We start from the raw sequence: 4,952 nt of genomic DNA, 5'->3' as shown, positions 1-4,952 counted from the left end.
GGACCTCTCTGGCCAACGGACGCTCCGAAATAATCAAACGAGCCAAGCTACCCATACTAGCAGATTTCCTGCTTAAGGCATCCGCTACAACGTTTGCCTTGCCAGGATGATACAAAATAGTGATGTCATAATCCTTAAGCAACTCCATCCATCTCCGCTGTCTAGAATTAAGATCCATCTGGGTAAACACATGCTGAAGACTGCGATGATCGGTGAAAATATCACAATGGATACTATAGAGATAGTGCGTAATCAATGCACATCCGCATAGTCCTATATTTCTTTTTCACGAAAAGCACAGGAGCGCCCCACGGGGAAACACTCGGATGAATAAAAACCTTACTAAGAAGATCTTGAAGTTGTTCTTTCAATGCTCTCAACTCTGCCAGTGCCATCCGATATGGCGGAATAGAAATAGGGCGAGTCCCGGGCTCTAAGTCAATACAGAATTCAATATCACGGTATAGTGGCATGCCTGGTAAGTCCGCGGGAAACACCTCCGCAAACTCACACACTACCGGGAGTGACTCAATAGATCGCCCTCTATACTAGTATCACGGATATGCGCCAAATAATCCAAACACCCCATATCAACTAGTTTCTTTGCATGAATAAAGGAAATAATTTTCTTTGGGAGGGACTAAGGTTACCCTTCCACTCAAGCCTAGGCACCCCGGGTATAGCTAAGGTGACTGGCTTGGAATGACAGTCCAGAATTTCATGATAAGGAGCTAACCAACTCATACCTAGGATGACATCAAAATCTGCCATGTCTAGAATTACTAAGTCAACTCATGTACCATACCCCATAAATATGACAGTACAAGACCGGTATACATTATCTACAACCACAAATTCTCCAACTGGAGTAGATACATGAATAGGGGCATCAAGCAAATCACAAACCATATTAAGACCCATAGAGAAATATGTAGACGCATAAGAGAACGTAGCTCCCGCATCAAACAATACGGAATCCATACGGTGACAGAATGAGATGTTACTTGTAATGACTGCATCTGAGCACTCGACCTCCGATCTGTCAGGAAAGGCATAACAATGAACCCGTCCGCCACTAGCCTGCGAACCTCTACAATCAACCTGTCCTGTCTAAGCTCCGCCCTTATCGGGTTGATGTCCACCTGTGCCTGACTGGAATCCGCCCTAGCTGGGCTGGGTGCCACCTCTACCAGCTGTGTGACCTCCAGGCTAGTCTGAGTATGGTTTCCACCATAAGATCCTCCTCCCCTAGCTGATGAAATTGGTGTCTTGGGAGGCTGATACTAAGCACCCTAGCCACCCTATCTAAGTTTGGGACAGTGTCTCTTGAAATGCCCCGACTCACCACACTCAAAGCATCTGCGATCTAGCGTCGGACGCTGAACAGAAGCTGAAGAAGCCGAATAACCACCATAGTCTGGAAGTCTGGCCTGCGAACCCCCTGGCTGACTAGAAGAGTACTGACTGGCCCCTGATGGGCTCCAACTGAAGCCTGCATGGCTGACTAAACAGGGCGTCCCGAATAGACCTGGGAACTCTGGCCCTTGGAGAAAGAGCCACTGAAACTACCACTCTTTCGGGCCTTCTTCTCTGCATACTTATTATAATCATCCTCTCTAACACTTTCGATGGTCCTAACATGATCCACCACCTCCTAGAAATAAGAACCTCAGGCCGCAAGCTGAAGAGCTGACAACTGGAGAGCGATTTTTAACCCTTTCACAAATCTCCTAACTCTCTCCTCCTCAGTAGGTAATAGCTGGAGAGCATAACGAGACAGAGAATGGAACCGGGCCTCATAAGCAGCGACTGACGAATTACCCTGCTCAATATTACTAAACTCATCACGCCTCCTATCCCTCAAAGTACAAGGAACATACTTCTTTAAGAAGACCTGATAAAACTAAGTCCATGTCAATGGAGGCAATCCTGTTGACCTACACTCCATAAAATCCCTCCACCACAACTTGGCATCACCCAAGAAGTGGAAGGTCACAGACTCAATACCATACTTCTCTACCGCCCCCACCTGATGGAGCCTCTCATGACAGTCCATGATGAACTCATAAGCATCCTCAGCCTCAATGTCATGGAATACTGGAGGCTTCATCTTAGCGAACCTCCAAAACGAAATATACCCATCACTGGTCAACATCGGCCCTGCCACTGGTCTAGGAAATACCTTAAGTCCTGGAGCCTCATCTAAACTTGGGACCACAACTGCAGCATGTTATACCCTTGGAGCACGAACTCTGTCAGGAGCCTAACCACCCAATTTTACACCTCGGCCAGCTTGAACGGCTGGTAGCACTCCTACCTCAGTCAGACCATTCAACAGGTCCAACACTCGGCCCACAACACCAGTCAACACTGGAGCAGCCACTACCTCTGGCTGAGCTAGTGCTGCTGCAACCTCTGCTGCCTCATCTGGAACTACATAAGGCTCGGGGGACCAAGCGCGAGCTTGACCAGCCGCAGGAGCCCCGCCCTTGGCTGGTGTTGCTGCTCCCCTACTTCTGCCATGGCCAAGGCCCCTGGCCTGGCCTCTACTGTGAGCTACGGCCCAAGAGGCCTGCGCGAGTACCTCGTTTGTTACTACTCTCGCACGAGTCCTCACTATCTGTGAGAGAATAGAAAGAAAAGTCAGGTAGCTATTTGAATTGTCCAGATACTAATTGGAATCAAGTAGCACGAAAGAAAGAAAGAATTTGAATTTTCCTAGTGTCCCATAACCTTTCGAAGATAAGAACAGACGTCTCCATACCAATCCGCAAGACTCTACTAGACATGTCCTTGTACAACGAGATCGATGAACCTAAAGCTCTAATACTATTGTCTCGACCCAATTATCCGTGAGTGGCACCCACACTAATTCCCCTAGTGGGCGAACTATCCCCTTAACCAATTACTTAATCATTTAAACAATCATAAATCAATAACCAGAATTAAATCATAAATCATGTCTAATCATGCTATAAATAAATAAACTACGGAAATCCTAACTATTACAACCCCAAAGATCTGAAAGTCATCGAACAAGGACTCTAAAACATAATTGTCTAAAGAATGAACAACTATATGAAATAATCATAAATGTCTGAAATGAAATAGGCATACAAAATAAGAAATATTTTCAGGAGGCATGGCATGGATAAGAGCTCACCCTCGGATCTGATCAGGAACTGGCCTCATGCTAAATATGAGGTCTAGACGAAGTCTCTGGCACACAATCTGCACTCAAATAAAAAGTGCAGCAATGTAGTATCAGTGCAAACACTATGTACCGGTAGATATCATAGGCTGACCAAGATTAGTATCATGCATACGTTCATAAAATTAATAATAAAGGCAGATAGACACAACAACACATAACTAAATAATGTCATAAACAAAAATCAGCCGACACAGGAATAAGATAAGTCCAGCCACAACCATCAACAGGAATAATATAAGTCTGATGCAATGTAATACAATAATGATAGTATCTCAACCATAAACACACGCTACTGGCAATTTTCGCTCAATAGTCATGACCTGCAGGGGACCCATGATGTCCATGTACCACTCGTTCCGGAACTGACCTTAGATTATGAGTCATAACTAGGCCACATCCTCACCCCCTGTCAAATGTGCCTTTATATATATATATATATATATATGAATTCCAACGTATTTCTAGTTCAACAGTCAATATGAAATATGATCAGTCAATAGGTTCAATGTCAAGAATTACAAGGCACCATGCCACAAGTCGTAACAAGACTCAGAAAATTCAATTCAACAACAGCAAGAATATGCAACCATCACAATCAACAAGAAGAGTATATATTGACTCCTTCCTTCTCAAAACACAACAATTTCATCTCAAGTTTCGGTACATGAAGAAATGACAACAAGCCCATATAATAAGAGTTCATACCAACCAAATCATGCTTTCTCCCATCAACTTTAATACATATACAATCCACTAACCAAAGCCTAACTCAAGTAAACCGTAACTTACTTCAAATGCAGAACTGGAACAATGCAAGCTACTCCGCAACAGCTTTTCCCTTCCGTAATGCTTCGGAGCGTTCAAATTCTAGCAATGTAATGCTAAGTGAGTAATGAATCATCTATTCGAACAAGAAAAACAATTGGGGAACAAAACCCAATTACTTCTACCCTTTTCAAATGGGTAAACTATTATTTATTGCCATTTCATCATAACCTTAGTCCCAATGATCCTACTAACCCCAATTCATAGGTTTTCTAATCAATTCAACCCCTTTCAAATGGATTTTAGTCTAAAGCTTCCATTTTTATGCGAACCGTAAGTCTCAATATGCAATTTCCACTATTAATAGTCAAGTTTTCATCCTAGAAAGTGATAAACTACACTCCTAGATGAATAAACAACAATAAAATCAACTACCATCAATTATGTAAGGGTTTACAACTTCTAGGGTTCTACTCTGTTTCTCCACCATTAGAGGACCTTAAATTAATATAGGAACTTAAGATGAATAAGGAGTGAACAATGAAAAGGGTTGAGACTTACCTTCAAAGGCGAACCCACCAAGACTCTAGCAATTTTGCCTCTTACTTTCTAGGAAACAGTTTCTGGTGTAAAGTGGTGAATGACTCGAAATTCCACAATATAAAATCAATTTCTGCCTTCCGTTGACCGCTGTAGCGGTCAATGTTTCGCAGCGGAACTTCTCCCGCTACGGCGGACCTCATTAACTCCCCGACTCCCTGTGGCAGCGACCATCGCCTCGCTATGGCGAGCTCACTATAGCGGTATTACACCCGCTGCAGCGGTCACATCCGACCAGTGAGCTCTGGTTTTTCACCAGATTTTCACCCAAAATCCCAACATCAATCTGAGGCCCTACAAACACAAACTAGACATGCACATCAATGTAAAAACATGCTACAGACTCACTCGTGGCCTCAGAATTTCCAACGGA

Source organism: Lycium barbarum, chromosome 11, assembly GCF_019175385.1.
Source record: "Lycium barbarum isolate Lr01 chromosome 11, ASM1917538v2, whole genome shotgun sequence".
Classification (NCBI taxonomy): domain Eukaryota; kingdom Viridiplantae; phylum Streptophyta; class Magnoliopsida; order Solanales; family Solanaceae; genus Lycium; species Lycium barbarum.
This window is presented reverse-complemented; position numbering follows the sequence as displayed.